This window comes from Chlamydotis macqueenii, chromosome 5 (genome assembly GCF_036417535.1).
Source record: "Chlamydotis macqueenii isolate bChlMac1 chromosome 5, bChlMac1.mat, whole genome shotgun sequence".
Taxonomy (NCBI): domain Eukaryota; kingdom Metazoa; phylum Chordata; class Aves; order Otidiformes; family Otididae; genus Chlamydotis; species Chlamydotis macqueenii.
Genome location: NC_141560.1, coordinates 22542633 through 22569293, shown reverse-complemented (window position 1 = coordinate 22569293; position 26661 = coordinate 22542633).

Here is a 26661-nt window from a genome sequence, read left to right as displayed (position 1 = left end):
AGGAGGACTTGTACTTGGTGTCTCCTTTTCCTCATGCAAGGTGCTGACTTAAGGTTGCACAAGAAGGAAGATGGGTTGTATGATGAGGCCTTTTTGTCTGAATAAATGCTTTTCAGCAACTGTCTGAAATTATGGCCCCCTTGACTGGCTTGTGCAACTTCATCTTCCATCTTGTCTGAAAACACTTGTTGCCTAATTACAAAATAAATTTTTCATTCTGGAAAACACAGGAGTGTATCCTGGCAGACCTGAGCCTGGAGCTGACTCTCTTGGGATGGCAGCGGTAGGGGGTAGATTTAGATCAGGTACTTGTTTCTTATTTCCCAATGATAATCATCGTCATCATCCTGTTTAGTTTAGGGTTTTTGGAAGATAATGTTTTAACCATACATTTTAGTACTTTTCTTAGTTATCTGAAAGTTTAAAATGTAGCTACCTAAAATCTTTATATAATTTTGGTTAAAAACCAGCAACCATACAATTTTAAGCTTGGTAAGGCCAGGAAATGGAATAACAGCAAATCAGAAACTATGCAGCACAGAAAATATTCTGATTTCAGCTTCATGAATGTTTTGTTTATTATACTGAAGACCAAGGCAAAAATTATATTTACAAATTAGGAAGTGTAATTTAAAAATATCCATTTGACATCTGCTCCTGCTAATCTTCCAAACACCAAGTCTCTAAAGTGTCCTGTGTCAGTGCATTAAGCCATGTATTGGCCTTTCCTGGTTTCCATAACATGAGCAATTTACCTCCACAATTAGGCACTGGCAGATTGTTTCTACAAACTGAAATGCGTTTTGACTAGTTATGTCAGAATAAAACTTTGTAGGGAATTGCACAGTTCAGCCTATCATAACAGATAGGATTTTTCTGGGGTATAAAATTAGGCCAAAGGAAACAAAAATAGTACATAAATCACTACACCTGAATGCTTTTAAAATGCAGCAGTGCTTTCTAATATTAGGATTAACTACATCAAAAACTTAAATGGAAAATCACCTTTAACTAATAGCAATAATATGGTGTATTACACGACACTGATTATTCAATTACTTCGAAGTGCTGTACTAGAACCAGATCAAATTATGGTCTGGCTGAGTTTTTTGCATACTATAGAGTTCAGGCATGATCAGTATCAAGACTAATAACTGGATATAATAAAGAAATGAAAATATAACTTTTGGTTTTCCTCTAGGTCTAATTTCAGATTTTGAATTCCTTATTTCTCCTCCCTTCCTCTGATTCCAGTCGTCTAACATTTTGGTTTAAGCTAAAATCTCAACTTTTATAAACATATGGAAAAAAAAAAAAGGTTGATTACACCACCATCAATTTGCATCAGTCTTCCTGTGTTAGTGGACAGACAAAAGCAAAGACTATGCATAAGATTTCACATGAGCAGAAATGAATACTGTATTTAGTAAATTGAATAAAATATTAATCCATAGCAGAGAAATTGTGATGAACTTATCGTGAAATCATATAGATGACAGTCAATAGAAATGGAAACAAAATATGTCTAGTCAAATATTAATGAACTAAGAATTTCATATTATGTTTAGAAAACAAAATGATTTTTCCTTTAGATCTTTTTTCATATGGTATTTTCATTTTACCAGGGATTAGACACTATATTTTCCCCTTGCATTATCGCATAATGTATTCTGGAATTCAGATTTACATTTCCAGGAGGTTAATATCTCTTCTATAAGGCTTTTCAGGGTGAAAGGTCCTACTGCCTTATCATTCTTATTGATGTTGACAGGCAGCTAAAGAGATATCACATCAGTGTTTGGAAAAATTACTTTTATTATTTGCATGGATTGCCCTAAATCATACTGAGTGGTCAGTAAACTGTGTAGTGTAAACCTATTCTTCTTCTCTTAGGATCTTCATAAGAAATACGTAATCTCCTTTCTCAGCTAAAGCACTCCCTGCTGAAAATAAAATGTGGCAGCTGTATAGGGACAGACAGCTTTCGACCAGCTACTGCCTGGAAAGGTTTTGTGTGTCTGTAGGCAGAAGACATCATAAAACAGGTTTATTGAGAAAGTATCACCATGTCTAGCTTGGATAAATGTCAGTCAAGAGAAAGCCTAGAGAGATTGAATGCAGGTTGAAACAGTGCGCTGGAAAACCTGTTGATTCATCTGATGTTCCTGTGAATGAGTTTTGCACATCTTTGTGCATATGCTTGGGAGCCGAAATTTCTTGATAGCATTTTCATTTCATATCTTCTGTATTCAGAACTCAGTGAGAGGAAAATATGTTTATCAAGTATAATCCAGTTTCTCCAATGTTCTTCTGATCCTGAAGCTGAAAGCCATCATGGTGATAAAGAAGACAGGTAAGTCTTTGGAGAAATCAAGGCTGCATTATCTTATCATTCCAAATGGTCTTATGCTTCCTCATGAAAAGCAACCTTGTCACATAATATGGAGTGAGCTCTGGCATGCACCAGCTGATATTGGCTTCTGTATTTAGGGTTAGCTACAGTGGATTCACATACTTATCACATTCTATAAATAGTGACAAACAGACAGGCACTGTTAGGGGCAGCATTAATTGCATCAACTCTGGTGTATAGATTATCAAATCTGACCCTCTATTGGATCCACAACCCCCAAGATCAATAAATATGTTGAGAGGGTAAACTTGCAGGGAGAATACTTTTGATAATGATATGTAAGGGGCCAGAAACTGCCAAAGCTCCTTACAGGATCAATATCTGTCTGTCCCAAGATCAGCCTTCTGATGTTTAAAAATCTTTAGATGTAGCTTTACCTACAAACTATGTTGACAGCACTGAAGGATTTCTTTACACCAACACAGCAGCCTGAGAAATGATAATCTACTTAAGGAGTATTATAAACAATATTAATATCTATGAGCTTGGTATTTCATGTACATTTCTGGACAACTCTAAATATGAAAGAACATGCAATTTTAAAATGGTCTATAAAAATTTTTACTACAGTGATTTTGCTATGTTAATTCTCCTCTTCTCCTTGATGTCGTAAAATTTAATATTCACGTAGGCTCTTTCTTCATATTTCATGAATACACTGTGTATTGAAACAATAAAAGCATTCTGCAGACTCAATCACAATAAACACAATAGTGTATGAAAAAAAATTCCAGACACGGCAAGTCATAACACAGCTGCATTAATTTGCTTAGCCTGATTAACAAGGGTATGCTTTGATGTGCTACAATGGTGAAGGGAGTCACCAGATTGGTACTGTGGCATAATCTGGCATCCACTAGAATTTGACAAAACGGCAGTTGTTGCAACTTCATACAAAGAACTTACAAAGCCTTTGCTCTCTTCTTATTTTATCCATCTCTTTTTTTTTTTTTTTAATGAATACATTAATGGCAAAAACAGCCTAGCCACAGTACTGCAAAGTGGAATATAAACCACATGGCTGATATGTAGACAGGAAAGAATCTGCTCTTCTTAGTGGGCTGATTCTGAGCTGTTTTTGACAACAGCAAGAAAGGCATTGAGGAGCTATGATGGCAGCCCATCGGGTTTCTGCAGCAGCCAAAGGTTAAATCCTACAGTCTGGATAAAGTACCACAGCAGCAGCTACCTAGCCTGGCCCTCTAGCCTGTGTGCTTTATCAGACCCCAATATGCTCCTGGGTCTGTTAAGCACTTGCTGCATTTTATCCCTGAGGCTGTGGGCTGTGGAGAGCAATCTGGTAACCTAGATCAGCCTTCACACTCACTGAGTGCTTTCAGGAAATCTGAGATGAAAAGTTATAGAAAACTTTTCATTACTATTCCAATTTGGGTACATATTATTTGCATTTATATAATTACAAAAATCCTCCCAAGTACAGAACCTGTTAGTGCTAAAAGCACAGCTCTTCACAAATGTGACACCAGCACAAATAGACTCACGTTTTTCATTTAAGGCTGCACAGCTCTGTCCCTGTCCAGAATACATCTCACTGGGCTTGCCGAATGATGGCTCTGACAGAGCCATTCAACAGTCTTTGAAAAACTATTCAGTTGAACAGCTCTATGCTTAAATTGGACAGTGTTATTCCAATATTTAATTCTTAATTGTTCCCTGAACAAGAGTGCAAAATTCCTCTGTTCATTCTTTGAGCCTCCAGAGAACCTGATTTACAGAAACTAAAAGCAGAAGACAAAATAGTATGAGATTTCTATTTTAATTTCTAGAAAACAGAAACAGAAATGGAGAGAAGAATAAGCAAGTAAAAGCAAATTTTTAGAGTTAAAATTTGACATGCTTTTTCTCAGATGTTACTCACAAGCCTATACTTAGATAAAGCTAAAGATACTCTGAGGTATGTAAAAACAATGACCTCAAATCCCTAAAATGTTTTTTTTAGTTGTAAGCCATTTTTCATCTTTGGAAATACATTTGTGCCAAATGTTTCAGAGAGCGGTTTATAGTCTGTGCTATAAACACCCTCATATGTTATACATCTAGGGTGGCCTTTTAGCACAGAAAAAAAAGCTGAATAGCACAGGAAGCACTGCAATTCAGTGATATAAGCCCAGGCCTCCTTTATTTTACCCAGGTGTCTCACATTCTCCGCTTTCCCTCTTTCTGGTTTTGTGAAATCATTTCAGCTTACTATTGTCATCTCTGATACTGCTTGTGTGTTGCAAAGGGATCTGAGCATGCAAGGCTGCAAATACACACCATACACTTGGCTGTGCTTATATGCCCATAAACTGTAAGTAAAAAAAGTTTCCTGAGATGTAATTATTTGGCATACAGTAGTTTTATTGGTTTTTGATTGTCAGGTTGGCCTTGTGTGCAGTAAGAAACTATTCACATGTTTGCTCGGGAAAGAAGCGGAGCAAGGTGTTGATCTTGAGATCTCTGCCTCTTTGAAAGTGGTATGATTGTTAAAACATCACACAGACAGTTCTTCCCTATTAGAACTCAGGTCATATTATCATCACAACCAAAACCTGTGCAGGTGGGACGAATTTTTAGTTATCAGATGTGAATTGCAGCTTCACCTCTGGCCTTCGTGTCTCATGTCTGACCAGCATTGATGTACTACTCTTTCCTTTACCACTTCTATACAATTGGATCTTAATGAATACTTTCAACCTGCAATCTCAAGCCTCATTTGTAGGAATTTCAAGAACAAGAAGTGCATTTATTTGTTTCTATGATGCTCCAAAGATGAGACCAGCTACTTGCTGCAGATTAAGACGATTTTTTTTTTAATTCTTTTTTTTTTTGATACAGCATAGAGATAAAAGTTACTTTGGTTTCTTTTCTTCTCTTTTTAAAAAATAACTTATGCTTGTAATGGAATATTGAGTTAGTATGAAACACTAAAAAAATCAGTGTGTAGTATGTACAAAGAAAAAACTGTATGATCCTGTTAGCTGAGGATAATACAAATCCTTAGGCCTTAGCAATAGGAGATGATAGGAATATATGTATGAGAAATACATTCTGTGCATCAAAGGACATAGAATCAGACCACCACACCAGTAAGCTCCATCTCTGAATGCTTCTGTTTTGTTTTTGTTGTGAAATCTTTTTCTACTGCTGAGGTAACTGTGAACTTAATATCATATCAGACATCCTCTAAAGCTGATGGAATACCGGCACAAGTGGGCCATCGGCTATTAGTAGACTCGAAAATACTTAGGAGGATGGTGTCATCATCTTATTAACTTTTGGAGACATAGATCAATGTCAGAATATTACCAAGGATTCTGAGTGATCTACTTTTAAAGCTAAATTATCAAATCAGTCTGAACCAAAACAGAGTTTGGATAGATTTCTGTTACTGTTGATAAATCAGGATAATATTTTTTTTTCTTTTTAATTTAGGATGAACTTGAGACTATGGGCCTGAACATCATCGTCAAAGTCTCCACTGACTTCAGAACCAATAGAGCAGTTAGAATCCTTTTAGTGACCTCATCCGTAGGGAAAATGATTATGTGAAAACAATAAAATAATTTTTATATTTTTTTTTTCCTGAAAATCTGTAGCAATATCTTCTAATCCTAGAAACACATGCAAACTTTTCTCTAGCTCTGCTTTGACTTTTACACCCTTTATAGCTTTATGTCTATATTAGCACTTTAGTTCAAGTTCCAAAACTAGTAATATTCCTGACAGATGTCCCAGTACTACTTACCTGCAACTCAGTTATACTCAAAGGAAGTGACAGTAGCTCCTCCTGTAGACAGCAAAAGAGGAAGAGCAATAGCAGTCTTTTTCCTCCCAACCTCCAAGTTGGTACTATAAGTTCTGGAAAAAAAAAAATTTACTATATGTATAGTATTCTATATACAAGAATTCACCCGTAAATAGGTTGAAGCTGTGTTCAGTTTCAAAATAATGAAATAAGTAATTCTAATCTCCTTGCACATTTTCAGTTCTCTTTACTTGTTTGTTGTTCTTTTTAATTTTGTTTCTTTTTTTTTTTTGCCTGGACAAGAGATTATTATAAAGCAAGGAGTGCTATTAATCCTTTGCAATGACAGAAAATTAAAGACAGAGGAGCTGGATAACTCATGCCGTGAGTATGAGCTTTACACCTCCTAACAATAATCACTTAAATGTCCTCTATATTCAATAGTCATCTTCAGAGGGCAGTTCATTCTCTTTTAGGAAGGGATGAATCAGCCACTACAGGTGCCTTCTTCCTCCTATTGAGTACTGAGAGGTTTGGCAGCTAGCTTAGAGGAAAGGTATGCTTTTGGATACTCAGAATGAGGTAATGCGAGATAGACTGGTAGTTTTTAACAAGACTGGAAGTAGAATCTAGGAATAATGACAGTACAGAGTCTGTTTGAGTCACTAAACTATTCTTGCTGTCTAAAACATAATATCTAATTTATTTTTAATGAGCTCCATATATTTTATTCTAATTAATTGATGATCTCTACCCTGGACATTTCAGAAGGCTAGTTTTTGTGATTTAGTAGTTATAGTATTGAATTAACTGAACAAAAATATGTGAAGAAGGAAGCCATTCATAATTTATGGATCAGTGCTGTTCAAAAAAGCTCAGTTATCCCTCCTGAAAGGCAAAATGCTTCTTTTTCCTTTCTTGTTAGAGCAACTTTGTGACTGCCTGAGGAATAACCATTCTGTAAAAAAAACAAGTCACTGTTTTTCACTTCTGCAGAAATAATTACTCGCAAAGAATCTGAATGTAATATCAATAATAAAGTGAATTCATCTGTTCTTCACAAGATCTAGCTGTATCTAAACAATGCTCTTAGAAGCAAGATGTAATTGTATGATTTTTGCAATATTTCATGTTCATACCCCCAAATATACCACCAATGGCTCCTACCTTATTGGTGATATATTTAGTTCAGTCTATGTAGAGCTTATGTTCCAGTTTTGATTACGGTACAGTAGTTCATTAGAACTATAATAGGTTTGATGAGTTTAGGATTTTTTATGGTCAGTTGGCTAGATCACCTTTCAGAGGCTAATTAGTTGCATCTACATAAATACTTACTTTGACATTCCAATGTGTTTATTATTTTGACTTTTCTGCTCATAGAAAAATCCTGCTATTAAATTCTCTATCCTATGGCACTTCAGCTTTCTTGACATTAATATGGTAACTTTTCCCTGCCTCTTTTACCTTCACTTTTCATCACCGATTCTTTCTGAGCATCAATACGTTAAACCTGCTTGGGATGATCATGATAGCAAGTATGACATTCATCAAATTTATTAGAGAAAAGCAGTTCAAAGATTGTTTATTGACATTTCCTGAAAGCTTATTTGTATATTGTGTACTTTATTAGAATCAGTATCTCACTTACGCCATCCTTCCAGGGCTTTTAACCAGATACATGTTAGAATATATTATTACTTGAGCTTTCCCAGCACACTATAGTCCCCATGTTTACATTTCCTTTCTCCCTGTCTCTTTCTTCTCCACTTTCTCAGTCAGGCAAATAAACAAGCGTTTTAAAATGTAAATATTTAAAACAACAGAGGTGGTTTTTTTTGTGTGTGTGCAAGAGAAACATGAAGCCTGAAAGAAAACAGCAATTCACAACTTTGGAATCTCTGTAGGAGCCTGTTGTTGATATAAGCCAGGGTTGCATGGAAAGACAGTGATGGGAGCAGGAAAGCGGTGAAGATGTTCCATTTATTTCCATCTATTGCTTTCTGGACTGATGAAGATAAGTAACACCTAGGTTCAGTTGACTGTGTCTGTATTCAATGTTATTAAGCTCTGTGCTCCTTCTCTGAGCATCATGGACCTGGCATTTTTATTTAGTGGGTGAAGTGATCATCACAAGTAAACTTTGGGATCTTTTTGGAGCAAGAACATCTTAAACATGTAAACCAGTTTATTTTGGAGTCTGCACACTGACCAGTGTTTTAATGAGGTCACTTGTTTGAAAATTTTACTTCATTTTGTCCAGTCTCTTTGTCAAAATAAATTTTGAGTTGTGTGACACTATCTCAAGTCAGCAAAAGCTCTGAAGTGAATGTTTTCCTTAATATGAGAACACCAGAAACAACAGATAGAGTTTCAATCTCTAAATCTACATTTTGATAGAACACAAACCAATGAACTAGAACACAGTGATCCTGTTGTCCTGAAATGTGGGATCTTTACCTGGTATGCAAGGCTGATAGACACACAGGGTCAAGATACTTCTTTAGAGTTCTGTGCAGCAAAGGGAGCTAGGTGGTAGTCCACAAAGCTAACTCTCCTTGATACCAAAACTGCAACCTATGTCTCATTACATGATCAGTGAAAGCCTGTCTAAGTTTACATTTATTGGTTAGTAATTAATGCATAATTTACCATGGGTTAGTTATATTTAAATTAGTGTGCATACGTCTTGAAGGTGTGTGGAAATAAGTCAGTTCTGTCTTCAGTTTAGTCAGTGGTCGTGATCTCGCTATCCTGCTTTTACCTCAGTTGCTGTTGAATCCTCCTGACTTCATACTTTTTTTGGCAGTCCCTTAGTCTTGTGACCTTGTCAGGGCAAGATGTTTCCTTTGTTATCCTTTTAAGTTCTTCTTCAGGGGAAATATGATCAGCAAAGCATGCAGGTTTACACAATACATTCATTTACTATTAGTTAATTCTTAACTTTGAGTTATAAATTCTTGGAAGAAGAAATGGCCTGGAGATTGAGACAGACATGAATAAAGGATCTGAGAATCTATCTTCCTCCTCCTGTCTGTGTCATTGGACCTTTTTGTTTTTCAGTCTTTCCCTTGCTTCATTTACTTTCAGTAACTTCCCATAAATGCTCATGAGGTCCCCTCTGGGTCATAAATGCTCATGAGGTCCCCTCTGGGTCCTGAGGAAGTCTCTTTTCCAGGTTACTTTGTGTGCCGCCTGGTCCTAGGAGGCTCCTATCCCACTGACCCTGCTAGGTATATGTCTCCTTTTTCCACACCACTCATCACCTTCACCTGGTCACTTGGCCCTAAGGGAGTAGCATCCCAGGGGAACCCTTATGCAACGTACAGCCGCCCAAGACAAGAGAAACTCTTGTCTACAGCCTCACAAAAAAGACTTGTTGCAGCCACACATTAGGCTAGGAATTAAAGAGCAAGACAGATAATACCCTTTAATTTCTAGTTTCATATCAAGTTCCAAAATTCACTCCTTTTGACAACAGGTATGCATTGATATATGGCAAAGCTCAGTACAAAATGATATTTTTTTTGGTCAGGAAAAATTACTTTTTAATATAATTTTTAATGTTAATTTATTCATTATGTTGATGCATGAGGGAGATACATATTCTTTGACTTTATTATGATGGATGTATTATTAAGACGTTTTAAATGACATAAAGTTTGCAATCACATGAAGTAGAGCTTGGAAGGTTTATTGTCAAAGATCCATATTGTGTCTAGACCAAACATAATAATAAAAAACCACAGAGAATAAAATTTAACCTGAGTGGAGTTCAATTTGCAGTAAACAAATTAAATTGGGACAAATCACTACAGTTAAAAGTATTGAAGGAAAGAGCATAAAGTGCAGTCTTCAATTACTGTTTCTGCAGTCTGCAGTTGAAGTTATTACAGTTGAAGTCTACTTTACGGTAGGAAAATGAACAACAGCTGGTGATGTCTTTGTTGTGCATAAATAAGGAATACAAAAAGACTAAAATGATAGTGTGGCCTTATATTGCCTGCCAGAGGCAAGGAAGAGACTCCTTTGCTACCCAGGATATGTAACTCAGTTCTAGTTTTAAGGGACTAGAAACTGAACACAGTTAGTGATAAGCTAAAATGAGAAACACTAATATTCTTTCAGGTATTACTATCTCTTGATTTTGCCTGATAGGCATTTCATGTGCATGTTCAGGGTTAACACACTATTTCCTCCAAGGTCAGGCTGGCTGGCATGATTTAGGTAATTTTGTTTTGCTTTCCTCTATAGTGTTATTGGTTTCCTAAAGCCATCTGGGAATTTGACTCAGGACTGTTGTAGTGTATGAACAAAGGTGATAGGAGATCTTTCTATTTTTCTTCTCATGGCATGGTTGTAGCTTTTGAACTTTTACTATAATTCTGCATTTTGTTACAGGAAGGGTGGAAGTGCGTTCTGCAGTTATGGACAATAGATACTTGTGGACCTCTCACGACAGCTTTCTTTTTAGATCAATAGTTCAATGGTTTTGTCCTATCTGTCATCCTTACATACTTATTATTCATCACATTCTCTCGTGATTGGCAATTTCTGTTTCTTCTGTGAAGGAAGAACTGCCTGGCAGTCATCAAGCTTTGGGAGGGGTTAATTTCAAGAGGTTACTGCTCTTCTGTTGACCACTGTGTTCCCCAGGCATCAGTCTGATGTGTGAGTGACCTCAGCAGCAAATGGTATGAGACCTGTTCATATAACAGGAATGCTCAATTTCCCTATTTTAAACTCTAAGACTTGTAAGCACTTTCCTCAAGACTTGATAAATGTAATTCTCTGTCTTTTTCTGAGCCTGTCTCTTTAGTATTTATATTGTCTTTTAGGCTGCACTATCACAATATTTGAAATATTATTCATTGAAATACAAATAGGATTTTTTAATAGCAGAAGAACTATAGATATTTTTAAATGTACACAACATAACTTGGTTGCATTTCAATTGGAATTACATACTTCAGGGACATGAAAAATCAGATCCTGACCTTACATGACTAGAGATGTGAGTCTCATTGATAAGTCTCTATAGACCAATACACTTCCCTATTTGTAGTACGCAAGCTAGATCTGAGTAAGCTGGTACATATTCACGTTTGCAGAGAGAGACTGAGTCCTGCCAACAGAAGAGTTACTTTGCTGCACCAGAGTTAGACAGCACAGCCACCTCTGCATTCTCCTGACGTAACTTGGTACTGGAACTGGGCTAGCTGATGGTGGCTGTAGGGTCCAGCTGTAATGTATACTATATGTGCTTTGGGTTTTCAATGGGATATGCGTTTCTCAGGAAGCTTTCAAAGAACACTCAAAACCAACTGTTTCCTATGTCAGCCTCCTTTTCAGGCAACATTTTTGTTCTCATATTATACTGCATGTATTAGCAGTTTATTACTGTTTTCAAAGGAATTTGTGGACAGGCAAAACTCCCTCATTTACTGATTTTGATTATCCAATAAAACTGCCTTTGAACCTCAGTTTGGTCTAATCATTGAATTATGCAAACAATTGATACAAAGCTTATTCTTGTAACAGCAGTGCATTTAATGGGACAGAGTCAAGACCTGTGAAACTAATGTGCATAAGAAGATTATGTGCTTAAGCAGTATGCACTTGGAATGAGTAGAATGCCTGCCATATTCACCACAGGTAGCAATGAGCTTCATCGCTTAGAAAAAGGAAAGCCAAGTCTTTCAGGCATGGAGAAAGGCAAAGGGGTCTTTTGCAAATGGCTTTCTTGACTGCCTTCCTACAGCTAATTCACGACAAAGGACAGAGGAAATGACCTTTCTTCTCCTCAGTAAATAACAGTATGAGAAATTTGTGCTTACAAAGAGTACATCTAAGTGCCTGATAAGAACACTTTCCTTTGGGGCTCAATGACGGCTTTTCAGGGAGCATGGGGATGCAAAGAAAAGCAGTTTGGGCGGTATTGTGATCATCTTAGTATTTAGGCAGACCCCTCTCTCCCAATCAACTGGATGTAAGTCAGAGTGATCATGTGAGTAATTAAGCAGAACCGCCTCTGTCCACCAAATAGTTTGAGTATGTGTCTGTCAGGGTGATACTGAAATCATCCGTCAAATGAGTACAGCATGCAGTCCTCACTATTCCAGCTTGAATCTGCCAGTCATGATTTTTCATCTCCTTCAGGAAAATGCTGGACTTTCACTGACTTTCATTTTTCTGAGCCAAATTATTATCTGTTAGAAATCAGAATAGCTTTATTAAAGTCACTGGCACAAGACCAAGTTACTTCAGCTGAAAATCTTCCCATAGCCCAGAGTGTTTAAAGGCTGGGACTGTAACTGTCCTTCACACACAAAGGTGAGAAGAACTGGAAAAAAAAGTCTGCTGAATGCTCTCTCCTTTTACACCCCAACTAGGACCAGCCACCTACAAGCTATTCCTTGTAGATGAATGCTGGAAATATCAAAAACCTGTTGCAATGAATTAACTGATTTCAGGCTCAGACTGCTTTTAGTCAGATTTTGGTGGTGCTGATGATAAGCTATTTGAGATGATCCTGATTTGTGGTTACTCTAATGATCTCAGAGTGCTAAAACATATAAACTTTCTCTTATAGCTCGTAGTTTCCTCTCTTCCTTTAAATCCCAATTTTCTCATCTTTCTTTCTTTCTTACTTCCTCAGCAGCCATGTATTATAAGCCAAATAAGGATTCTCAGCTGCTTTTCACAGACATTTATATACATCAACTATTTATATTTAATATACCTATATTTATTTACATATTCAACTGTATATTTGACAGACATATTATATACTCAGTTTTCATTGACTGACAGTGTCCACACAGCATGAATTAGTATTTTCCCACTGTGATTATGAGTTGGAAAGATGGCCCTTGCCTGTATTAGGCAAGTGTCATAAGATGCCCTGGAAATGAGCTCCAGAAGACAGATACAGCTATTTTTACATTACATTTCACAGCATGAGACAGTTTTAATCTCTAAATCTGAAATATCCAAATGATCCTGAGCTGCTAATTTTAGATTAAAGCAGTAATGATCCCTTTTCCATGCAGCAGTGACATTCTATCCTTCATTACAGCGTGCATCACAGCCATAAACGGGCCACAACAAATAGTTAAGGAAATTTGTAGAAAGAAACTGATATTACAAAATTAACACATTTAGTAAAGTGAGATTAGTGTTGACATGAAAGCTCTCATCAACTGCAAGACTAGATATAGAGAACCAGATTTCATCTCTGATGTCACCTGCCAGCGACCCTTGATTCCAGCTGGAGATATAGTGTGCAGAATTCAGCATGTGCTCAGCAGTCAAACTGCTGGCACCACATTGTCAAAAATACCGTCTGAAACCTGACAAGTGAGAACAGAAGGAGATACATGCCTGTGCATTTATACTGACATTCCTTGAGATACCACCTGAAAGGTGTGGAAGCATCCACCATCACTTTTATGTAGACCAATACAGTTTTACCTTCGTGTGCTGGAGTTGAGTCTGATCTGGACACTAGTGACTGTGATGCAACTGCAGTTGATGGTCAGTCTCAAATGTGCCTCATCTCCTGGTATGCCTGGTGGCCCACTTGATCTCCAGGTACATGTCTATCTGTGCACATTTTGGGCCATACTGAAGCACTAGCCATGGCTGGGGCATGGAGTAGGGGCCAAACAAACAAACAAACAAACTCTATTTTGATATAATAAGCATTACTTAATTAAAAAGAGAATTTTAATTTTCCAGGAAAGATTAAAAAAATCCAAAGATTTTGAGGAGTTTTGGATAAACAATTTCATCTGATAGTGACAACAAAATAAATAAATGAATTAAAAAGAAAAAGCATCAGTATTTTAGAAAAAGAGTTATCCTTCTGGTGAAACCACTGTTCAGCTATGTAGCTGATGCCAGTATCAGCTGTCCCCCTGTTTGATTTTTGGTACAAGAAGAAAGATGGCATGTTCTTCATATTCTAGGAGCAAAAGCAAAGACTGCTGAAATGCAGGAGAATGCAAACATGGAACTTTGCTAATATTCACATATACGAAAAGTAGCTTATAAGGGAAATTATTCATTATGGTTTCTAAAGTGTGAAAAAAGTTGAGAATGAAAAAGAGGCTGAATTCAACAAATTAATTATTGAATTTCAGTTCTTGCATCACTATGGTTTGCTATAGCCTCACTTTTCACTTGTGCTGTGGACTTCTCGGAAGTCCTTCTGGGATCTACCATGAAGAGTATGGAGTATCCAGAACTGCTATGAATTTAAAGGTTTCTCCTGAGGTCAGATTGTCTGGGATTCACTGTCTGGGACTGTTTGTTGACATACCAATCTGGCTAAGCTTGTAACCAAAGTGATATGCTGCTAGGCTAAAATTAAATTATCAGATATTAACTTCATCTTTAAGGTCCCCTCTCTCTGCAAGGCTCTGTGTTTTCTCTAGGAGGCTATGTCAGCTATAAACGAACAAACCTGCATATTCTGTTATTTTTTATGTGATAGAATTCAGTGCAAGACCGTTAGCTGACCTACACCAAATTTCCCATCATCTAAAATAATAATTTCCCCTCCTCCCTCCAATCCTTAAAATAGATTTAAAATCTCAGGTTCTCACCCAGGAGTAAACAACTTGAAATTATCTCAGATTTCCTATGGGACAGAAGCATACTGTCATCAGCAGAGAAATGGCCTTTCCCTGAGGAGCAAGACTCCAGAAATCACCTTGCATTACAGCAAATAAGAAGGTGCACTTCAGCAGTAAGAATAACAAGTTTCTGCGTACAGTAAATGCAAGGCAATTTCAGGTAGCTTTCCTTGTGCACCTTGTGCTGTGGTTTTATGACATGGGAAGAATCAGCAGATGAAAAAAAATCATATCTTCCAAACCTCTCTAATCTAAGATTTCATAATCCTGAATCTTCATCAAAAAATAGTATTTTTGCATGTTTCAAAGGGAAATTAATACTACTTACTTGCAGGAGGAGCTGAGGTGGTATCTGGTACACTTATTACAGGTGGGTGCTTAAGATGCTGTGGGTGGTTCTAACAGGACAACGTACACTGGCCATACCAAAAGCACATGTACATTATGGTAACAGCTGTACGAAGTTTGTATTCTTCTTTTACATTACTGAAACTTAGCTATCTCTACAGCACTTTATAACAGCATAACTGTGCACAACAACTTGTGACAGAATGAAAAACAGCAATTTAAACTGTATGAGCAATCTGGGGCAAGAGGACATTATAAATACCTTGACTGGGCATTTACTGAGAGGCTGAAATAATGTCCTTGTTCTCAAAAGTGCTACCAACATTTAGTTGACCAAAAGTTATCTGAGCCACTAAAAGCTATTTGAATAATATTTTCCAGGAGCATAGTGTACGCTGCTATGTTGTGCTGGAGAGAAAAATACTGAAATACTCCTTTGAAATAATCAACATCACTATGATCAGCCTTTTTTTTTTTTTTTTTTTTTTTTTTTTGGTACACCTGGTGCTTTCTTTTCCTGTACTGACTGTGAATTTATGAGATTTCAGATTCAGGAAGCTGAATGTAAGTCCCACATGCTTTGTAGCCAGGATAGCTGGCAATTGCTCTGCTACCAACCCTTCTTTATAGACTTCTGTAGATTAATTTGTAGCCAGGCTTTTGTTACACTGATATTAGGTTTTTAATGCCCAGCAAGAAAATTTTCCAGTACAGCTTTAGGTAATGTGCATCCTCAGTTAATGTCAGATATTATTCCTTCCCTTACTTCAGCCTTCTGGCTGATGTGTCCTGTTCTCGTTGGCTCCTTATTTTGCAGCTTATGCCTTTTGACTGTTCTCTGCCTTGCCTTTTTTGTTACTGTCAAGTCCAAGCCTTTTGCTTCCAGACTGTTGCTCCTACTTCTTTTACGTCTTTGTGGTTCTTTTTTTTTTTTTTTTTTTTCCCCTAAGCTTGATCCCTGTTTCCCCCAGAAAATCCTTTCTTTTACCACACTGTGAGCTGAAAATGATAGAGATTTCCCACACATTTTGTGTGGGTGCAGGAGAGGAAATAGCTAGATGTCTGTAGCACAGTAGCTCCAAGAGCAGTCAAGTTCTTCCAAGGCATACATTTTCAGTGTAATATAATAAGGGAGGACTGTCTATTTACAGAAGAGATTATGTCTAAATTGTTCTTTGTACACGTGGCTTGGCTCTGCCCACCTGTTCCTCAGTGCTTTTCCTCAGCATACTTAAAATATTTTAGCAACCAGCAAGAACATCAGCCATGTTCGTGAGATGACACCCAGGGCATAGTATTAATGGAGCTGTGAAATAAAGGGTTGAAAAAGGCTAACTGTATTTTTTCTGCTGCTGAATCTTGTAAATCTGATCTTTTCTTGTATCGAGGCAAATAAACTGTTGAAGAGTGTGATTCCTGCTGCTCCATGGTAAATCAACCCCCTCACCATCCAGGAAACCCAAACCATATGAGCCAGCTTTCAAAAATAGCAGGTACAGGCATTAGTTCATTTCAGGATTCCAGACTTTTCGAAAAACTATACTTGTTCAAATAAGAAGCAATATATTTTCCTATCGATTTTTCTTTCCCATCTCTGACTAGTTCTTCACCGAACCTTCCATCTTATGCAGAAGCATGATACATTTACACACACAGTATATGATTCGTGGGTGCAAGAAAGCTCCAGCCCAACGTGTTATTTTATTACAACAAGCTCCCTTAAGAGCACAACTTTATGCTTAGATCTGAGTGGAGACATAGATATTTTGCAATCCTGTAATTTGAGTAAAGACACTAACGGTGTAGGATGTTATTGATTGCTAATACAAGCAAACAGGCAAACCCAGTAAGCTTTGTACTTCTCTGCAGTTCTCCTTCAGTGTCCTTGGGAGAGGCTTTGTGGAGTACATGATTTTAAAAATAACTTATCCTGAAGAGTTAATCTCCTTTTGAAAAACAGATTTTAAAGCTACTTTAAAGGTAGCGTGATTATTGATATGCTACAGCCCTGCAGTGAAATACCAAAGAAACCTACAGGTGCACCTGGTGTTCACCTCAAGGCTCTAGTTTGATATGATTTCTTCAAGGTAGCTCCCTTCTCTTGGGAATTAATTACAACCTGTTAATCACAGATTCTGCAAGCTGCCACAGGCAGCTTCTCTTTCCTTCTCTGACAATCAGCTCTTTTTAACATACTTGCATCTTTTGGTCACCTGCACCTTGTTTTGTCTCCAGGATACACAAAGCAGATTATATTCAATGTCTTCCAGCTTTTCATATGGCTACTTTTCTCTTTCTGTCATTCTTCTTTTTTTCTTGTCATGAAAATATTTGAAAGATCCCAGTCTTGTTCTAAAACAGGAGAGAACTAAGTATCATTGTTCCTTTATTTTATTTTATTTTATTTTTTAAATTGAAGTTTGTGTTTATAGAAGGATACAAGAGCCTTTAGATGGCCTAAGAGTGGTTGTCTTTCAAAGGTGTTGTGTGTAGGATCTGATGTGAAGTATTAATATTATTTCTTCATAATTCTGTGAGGCCTGAGAGCACTGTGGATCAGGTCCTCAATGTACTAAGCACAGTGCAAGCACAAACTACAGAGTTCACTGAAACTTGTTTTGCACAAATATAATTTATACTTGGTTTAAATAAATGGTAACGGTTTAATACGAGGCTCAAAGTTAATGAAAATCTTCACTATGCAAGAGCATGAATGGCCTAAAAAATTCTAAATATTATCAACATTTCTTGTTTATTTCAACTTGCAGTTAATCACTAGATAGAAAGCTGTTACTATGGTCTGTTTCTGTTATCAGTCTACTGCAATTTCTGTTAAAATAGAAATGTATGTGAAAGACACAACCCAAATTTTAATTCTAAGCCTTTTTACGACATATGGTGTCGCTTATTTCCAAGCTTATGTTTATATTCCTGCAAATGATACTGCTAGGCAAAAACTTGCATTGCTGTTTTAAAAGCCCTGGCTTGGGTTTTTTGAATTATTCTTCTGAGTGTATTAGAAAAACCACAATAACCTTCACTGGCTTCATGGTTGTAAAATAACTGGATTTATATCACAGAATGCCCTGTTTTACTCTGGTAACAGCTTTAATGACTTCTGGAAAAATATTATCATGTTTCACCTGAATTGAAATATTTCTGGATGCAGAACACAGGAACAGAGATATACTTCACTGATATTAAAAAGGGAAAAAAGGCTTTTAGTATAAGAAAGCCAAGTAATAAGGCTACTTTGTTCTTCTTAGACAGACTGATGATAAATATCCTAGACTGAATGAAGCACATGATAAACACAAGCACGATCTAAACACAAGGGCTCTCTGATACTTTGGATAGCGTGCTAGAATCTTATCTACATTTAGGGACAAATTGAAAAAGATAGAAATGTTTGTGCTATCTTAATAGGTGCCTGACATTTCAGCTTATATGAAGAGACTTTTTAAAGTGAAACCAGGAATCCTGAAATCTAGAAATCATAGAAAGAAATGCTGGAATATTTTCTGTACAGTCACCCATTTAATCTCCTCACACCAGGCAGGGCCAAATTGTACTTCAGCAGCCTGACTAGAACAGATGGTCAGGCTGGCTTTTTGCCTTTTGGACAGCACTTTTGTACAGGAGAAAGGGTAGAGCCTGAGAAAGCTAAGAGATGGAAAGTACAGATTCCCACATTTCAGATAATCTTTGGGACATATGTACAGAGAAATCCTTCTCGAAATATATTTCCTTTTCCTTGCCTTGCCTTGCTGCCCCGCCTCACTCTGCCTCTCCTCTCTGAACCTCTCCTTTCTGAACCTCTCCAAACCTCTCTTCTCGTCTCCTCAAAATGTTATCTGATAAAAATTGATATTTAGAAAAAGAGAACATTCTCATTGGAAAAATCATCTTAATGAATAGAAAATCCCTAGCTAATTTTACTGTTTTGTCTTTTCAAATGACTTCACATTGCTTACATTCTTCTCTTTGTTCTATACCCTTCATTCTTCTGTCTCCTCATAAACCCTCATTTTGCAGCTGGGTCCACATGTCATGGCTATGTGCTTTTCACATCCGTCTGGTGTCTGACATCACCAAGCATTTCTTTAGAGAGCCATTAAGAGCTTCATGTGCTCATTCCACTGCAAGATCTGGTCCATATGTGGCAGCCTTTAGCAGGTGAAGACTGTGTCTTTACCATCTGTCTGTCTGATGTTTAATCTGCTTATGGGAGTTTAGTGAACCTGTAAGATGTGTGTTTTAATCACCAAAGCATCTGATCTTCCAGGTTAGCATCTTATGCTTTGATATTCAGGCAAACCTTATATACACAATAAAGGTGCTTTGACTTGCTTTGAAACAAAATCTCTTCGGAAGTGGAATTTGTAATGTAGGAAACAGGGCTTATCAACTTTTGATAACAGTTGAGAAAAGATGAACAACATTAACAACAGCTGAGAAAAACATGAGGCATCCCCACAACTTGATCCTCCATTTAGTGTGAAATCAACATAGTTGAAAGTGTAATAATTTTTCCTTCTATGTATTACCTAGACCTGTGCTTCTGCATTTTGGTTGATTCTCTTGTGTTATGGCTAAAAAAGGCTGACTCTGCTTTGATTTTTGATTCTTTCAAAACTTCTTGATGAGTTTATTAATTGATCTTAGCAACAGATTGGCTGGTCTCATTACATTGCTGAGAAAAGATAATGAAGTATCTTTTGCAAGGAGATAGTAAAGTGTAAATAAAATGGAAGATGTTTCTGCTGAAAAGATTATTTCAGTGTGAGAGACAGGTTCTGAGGTGTCTGTGATTAATAGACATAATTAGTTTACAAAGGCTGGGAAACAAGGTTATCTGATTTTGTGATTTACTCTACACCATCGCTGGCCAGAATCAATAAAATAATGATCAGCCTTTGCCTCAGTGTAGGCTTGGAGAAGAGGGGTAGAGAAGTTGATATTTATAGCTTTTCCTTTTGGTTGCCATCCATGTGATAGCTGACAATGTTGGCCTTACATGTGGTGAAGTGTCTTTCTTACAGTACCTATGACTCATTGATTTTTGAAAAGTAGCTGAAAGTCCACATTCCAAGGCATACTTTATCACCCATAGTAAGATGATGTATCACTATCAACCCTGAGGGTCAGTTTTGTGACATGTACAGAAGAGATTTAAGCACAAACAAGGATTATATGGCCCTGTTTCTTTAGGAGCCTTTGCAGAATACCAGTATCGCTTTAAAATGACTGTTGAAATAGGAGTCTGCAATGTCTGTGACAGCATAGAACTACTGGAAGCGCTACCCTGAGCTTCTGAGCAAGCTATTGCTGAAGGAAGCCATATTCAAACATAAGGCCTAGGATTATCATGCTAAGCATTGGGGACAGGAGAAACAGATGTAGTAATGTAACTTAATGTATGTAAGGCTCAGGCCAGTGTTTGAGACATGACTATCTTGAGAAATGAAGACTAGAAATGATCATGGTCATGGTCAGCTATAATGTCTTATTTAGGGACTCCTAGATTTATTTACACTGCATCACTGTGTGCAATGGTGGTTGGTATGTCTTGAAAAATCTTACCAAGTGTCGTGGTTTTGTTAGTGAGGGGGGGCCTAAGGTGGTAGCTTCTGTAGGAAACTGCTAGAAGTCGCTCCCCTTTGTTCAGTGGACTCGTCCGGGCCTAGGGCGGACCCGCTGCTGGCCAAGGCCGAGCCGATTGGTAGCAGAATGTTCCGTGATAAAGCCTCTGCGATAACGTATTTAAGAAGGGGAAAACAGAAAAAAAAGAGAGAGAAGAGAAGATGTGAAGAAGCTGAGCGGGGGCAGAGGCGCAGAGCGGGAGGCGCAGGCCTCATGGGCCTTGCAGGCCTCACCCTCTGGCCTCTTGCCAGGCGGCCGACTGGGCCCAACTCGGTCCGGCCCGGCTGCAAGAAGTGGAAAGGAGATGAGAAGTGAATAAGATGTAAAAAAAGATCCTGAGAGACATCTACCAGCCTGTTGTGAGGAACGGCTGCAAACGCCAAGGTCAGTTCAGAAGGAGGGGGAGGAGTAATGTGGCTCCTGGCGAAGATTCCCCTGCAGCCTGTGGTGACGACCATGGTGGAGCAGGTTGTCCCCCTGCAGCCCATGGAGCTCCACGGAGGAGCAGAGATCCACTTGGAGCCCGTGAAGGACCCCACACCGGGGGAGGTGGATGCCTGAAGGCAGCTGTGGCCCGTGGAGGGCCCACTGGGACAGCCGTTCTGGAGGGACTGAACCCATGGAAGAGATGACCCACGCCGGAGCAGTTCCACGAAGGACTGTGGCCCGTGGGAGGGACCCCACAACGGAGCAAGGGAGGAATGTGAGGAGTTCTTCCCCCAACCACGAAGCAGCAGCGTGAAACAGCGTATGATGAACTGACCGCAACCCCCATTCCCTCTTCCCCCCTGTGCCGCTCAGGAGGGGAAGGTGGTAGAGATAATGTTAAGCCTGGGAAGAGGGGAGGTTATCTTGTTCTCTGTCTCATTATCCTGCTATTTGTAGTAATAAATGAATAGTTTTCCCCAAGTCGAGTCTGTTTTGCCCGTGATGGTAACTTTAAGGATTTCTCCCTGTCCTTATCTCAAACCTCGAGCCGTTTTTCCTTATATTTTCTCTCCCTGTTCTCTCGGAGGGTGGGGGGAGTGAGAGAGAGACTGCGTAGTCTGGTCCTGATCGGGGCTGAACTACGACACCAAGTCAGACAAGTGTCAAAGATCCTTTGGAAAGAAGGCTTTGAAAACTGAAGTCTTCAAGGACGAGACCTTTGTCAGCAGGGGTAAATGTGTTCACAATAAACTGCTTACCCAAAGTAAGGCAAAGGTTAGAGTAAAGAGCTGCCTTGTCCATTAATAAAGCACTCTGTGAATGCAGCTGTCATGTGAAGCTTTTTTTAACAATCTTGAAGACAGTTTAAAGTATTTTGTAGAACAATTCTTGCAATGGTGAGACATTTCCCCTGAATAATTCACTTGACAGCTGGAGATGCAGCTGTTAAAAACAGCTCTTTAGGAAGAAAAGAAATTAAAATGGGTAGGGAGAAAAATAATAATAAACCAAGGAAATGGGGAAAATGAAAAGAGTTTGTTTGAGTGAAAGAAGCGTGCACAGCAAAAATATGCTAAGGAGTGTGCCTAGGAAAAGACACATTTTTCAGCATTTTCTGCTCTTTTTTTTTTCCTTCTGTAACTTGTACACATTCAAGGAAGGGGGAAAAAAAAGCAATTTATGCAGCTTGATATCAGAGTGCACTTTCCTGACGAGGTCCATCACCATCAGAAGCTGTGAGTGTTTGGGAAGGTGGTGATGCTTGCAAATCAGCTAGCAACAAAAGTAACACTGAGAAATCTGCCTCCTTTTTAATCAGAAAAGAAAAAAAATACCAGACTCCATTTAGAATGTTTTCATCTTGTCTTCTTTAAAGTACTACATTACATTAATAAAATGCTACCTGGTAATTATTTATATTTCAGATTAAGTCTTTCATTTATAGGCTGTATTGTTGACATTGTGGTAATGCTTCAGAAATCAGTCAAGTGTTCACACTCTGTCATGTCAGGAATTGTACTGTGAAGTAACAAATTTTCTATTCCAGAAAACTGGCTATGAGACAGAATGTGGTAGGTGTATCAAACAGGCCAATGGATAAAAATAAAGAGGACTAGAAAAAAAGGCCAGTGACTAAAGACACAGAATTGATTAGGAAAGCAAAGCTCCAGCAAGGTAGCAAGACAAAAGGTTTGGTAAATCTCATGCTATGCTTCATTCTCACAGGGAGCTGCAGCAAGGCATTCTTTGGGACACATCTTACATATTAAAATGTAGAGCTTGGATCTCAATAAGAAAATGAGAACTCATACATAGGTGTTTGTAAAGAACTGTGGTGAAAGCACATTGCTGCTGGGACAGGTACGGGAGAAGGAGAAGTCTTTAGATAAGAGATCTGCAGCATTCTTCTCTGATCCTTCTGAGTTCAGACACTTTCAAATGATATCTAAACTTCTAGCAGAGTTTGGAGAGAGGGAGGTGGTTATATCCGGGTCATTCAAAGCATTCTCGAGGCATTTTACTTTTTTGGCTTTATTTCTCCACTTCATTACAAAAATTACTCTGCTATGTTAACAGAGGTGCACTGGCATGCATCTGGTATAATAAAAGGAGAACTGAGCTTGACTGTATGAAACGATGAAGGTTATATGCAGTCTAACTTGTTATATGAGCTCTTTCTGTGGTACTGCTGCAGAGGTTTCTTTTCTCAGTGTGTAGATGTGATGTATTTTTTGCAAAATAGTACTTATTTGGAAACTGAGCAATTCTCACAAGTCCTTAATTATCTACCCTGGATCTGTGGGCAACCTCACCACTCCTGTAGGGAAAAGCACTGACGTACACATGCAGTAGCAGCTCACACAGGTGGTGAGACTGTGATTTAGAGCAGCCTTGCACTAACCACTGGTTGCAATTGGGGCTGGATTAAAAGAGGAAATGAGGAGATAGCCAAAAGCCTGGCTGTTGAGCCAGGGAAACCAACTAAACCCCCTGCATGTAATTATAATGTCATGGATATTTTCACTGAATATTAATATATTGTTCAGGGAAAATGTGCCCATTGGCAGTCATCAGCTTTCTGCAGTAGACAAAAGAGCTCCATCTCACTGCAGGCTCACAATGATATTGCTCTCTGCCATCTGATTCTCTATTGGCCTTTATGGAAATTCTTGTGCTGAGAGAGGACACTGTTTCTTTAGCCAAATATTTGTTCATGGTAGATAGACTTGATGGGGAAAATTGGATACCCAGGCTCCGCTGGTGAAACCTGGTCCTTTGATCCTGTAGCTTTCGTTGATTCCATAGTTTCCATTGCTAGGGCCAAGAAATCACACTGTGTCCAGAAGACTGAGAAGGCTGTCAGCAAAAGTTGGATGTTAGACTTCTATCTTCCCAAGTAAGGTGGAAAAAGAAGGGCCTGCTCAATGTGAGGTTTCTCTTGCAGTGAAGGTCCCACAGGAGAGCTTCAGCGGAAAACTGTGCACTCCATTCATTGAGGCTTTGGGTAGGATCCAGCTTTGCCTCTCCTAGACTGTCTGTGTCTGTGAATTTTGGTTGCATTTTCCTATTAAAGTGCAAGGTCTAATTGTTACTTGGAGGAATATCTAGTCATTATTATATGGCTCATTTAGTCAATATGCCTGTAGTAATAAACCCACTGCCTCAGCTTTTACTTCTTTGATCCTTACTTGTTCTGCAATTTAATCTTATCTTTACTCAAATCAAACTATTTATTCCTTAAAACAGTTGACTCTGCTTAATTTACATTCATGATGTTCTCATGGCCACAGGGATTGCATGGCATTTACTTATCCAGCTACTGGATGGAAGGACCCGTGATGTTCCTTGAACATATGGTTCTGTTTCCACTGAGATAATCAGCCAAGTTCTCATTAGCTTTAGTGATGTAGCACGGTGTCCCAAAGACATAGCTTAACTTTTCATACCAACAGAATTATCAGTAACCCAAACAATCTTGATCTGATCAATCTGAAAGGATTGTGTGGCAAGGAAGTACTTTGGAAAGCAAAGCAAATGAAATAACTATGCTTCAGGACTAAGGCTTCTTCAAGAGTGGGCTATGTTACATAGATTTTTAAAACCTAACATTGGCACTAGTCTATTGTGAAGGCAGCCTGAGATTCAGTATAGAACTTCCCTAAAGAGGAAGGAAAGCAGTTTTGTTTAAAAGAGTTCTCCTCTCTTTTTTTTTTTTTTTTTAAATCCTTTCCCTTGTGAGTTAAGTTATTCCTTACTGAAGTTTAAGCAAGTGTTTTTGACAGAATAAAATCTACTTTCTTGAACTTCAGCTATCTTTGAAAAGCAATCATAGTCTAATTCTAAAGGTGAATTAGTAGAGGGAAATTTGTGAAATATCCAATTGACTAGGAATAATAGCTTCTACTTCTGGCAAATATTTAGTTGAGAGACTCCTATTCTGACCTCGGAAATTGGACGATCCATTCTAGATTCCTAAAGTTTTCGTTTCATTACAAAGCATTTTACAAGAAATAGAGACAAATAGAAGCAGTGCCCTGGGAAATACATGGAGACCATAGTTTGCTGTCCAGTGATGTCAGTGACAATAGATGCAATGATAAAGTCAAACTGAGGCCAAAAGCTCAGTCAAGGAGCAGGTGAGGGCCATGCTGGAAAACCGGAAGAGTGTATTCTGGGAAATGGCTTTAAAGTGGAAGAGAGTAGGTTTAGATTAGACCTAAGGAAGAAATTCTTCACTGTGAGGGTGGTGAGGCATTGGAACAGGTTGACCAGAAAAGTTGTGGATGCCCCATCTGTGGAAGTGTTCAAGGCCAGGTTCGATGGGGCTTTGAGCAACCTGGTCTAGTGGAAAGTGTCCCTGCCCATGGCAGGGGAGTTGAAACAGATAATATTTAATGTCTCTTCCAACCCAAACCATTCTATGATTCTATGATAAATAAAACAATGGAAGTGTCTATCATCTCACACCCTGTCCCTGTTCAAAGGAGGTGTAGAGTGAATCTATCCCAGATGTGTAAAGAAGACTAAGTAGTCTACCAGAATGCTGAAGAAGGGTGTCTATCGGGCAGACAGACAAACAGTTCCCACATGTTCCTCACCATCTCCAGCAGTTTATCCCAGGCCAGCTCCTCATTTTGAACAGATTAGCACCCAAGCCTCTTTTTCCTGTCTGGCACTTTGGTGCTTGTTAAGACTGTTCCCTCTGTCTCACTTGCAGTTCGGCCAGCTGCTGTCTGTGACCTTCTGGATCTGCACAGGTTGCTGCATTTGGAAACAGCCCATGACTTGGCATCAGTTCATGTTGCTCCCTTCTGGTTTGCTCAGAGGCCAAGAAGTCTGGCAAATCTCCTTCACAACTCACATCTCCAATTGCAGCAACTGTAGCAGATGCAAGCTGTACTTTCTCTGCCACTCTCAGCTGCTGAATTGAGTTTAACTGGGCTTCTGCAGAAGTTGGAAGATACTTTTTTTTTCTTGTGTTTTGTGTGCATCTTGCTTTGCTGCTGAGACTCACAATGCAGCAGGTGTCAGCCACAGAAGGTAAAAAGATATAGCTCGTCCCTTTTCAGGGACAGCAGCAGGGCTCTGAATTCATATTTGCTTCAAGGTATAGATGAATGCATTCGCCAGCCTTGGGATCAGCTGAATCAACCCAGAACTGTTTCACTTCTTTGATCAGACATTTTAATCAAGTTTCTCTTTACTGCAACATTCTTAATAACATGGAACTATAGAATACTTCTGCATTCTATTTTGGATTGTCTAGAAATTGTATGATTATGATTACATTTTAATTTCATATCTTTGTATGCTCTGACATCAGGTGATGAGCTGGATAGTTACCACAAGTGAGGATCTGTTGATTTTTTTCTTAAAGCAGAAGTGTTAAATCTAATGTCCTGGATCAGTTTCAACTTGGATAGCTGATCTGTACCTGCTAA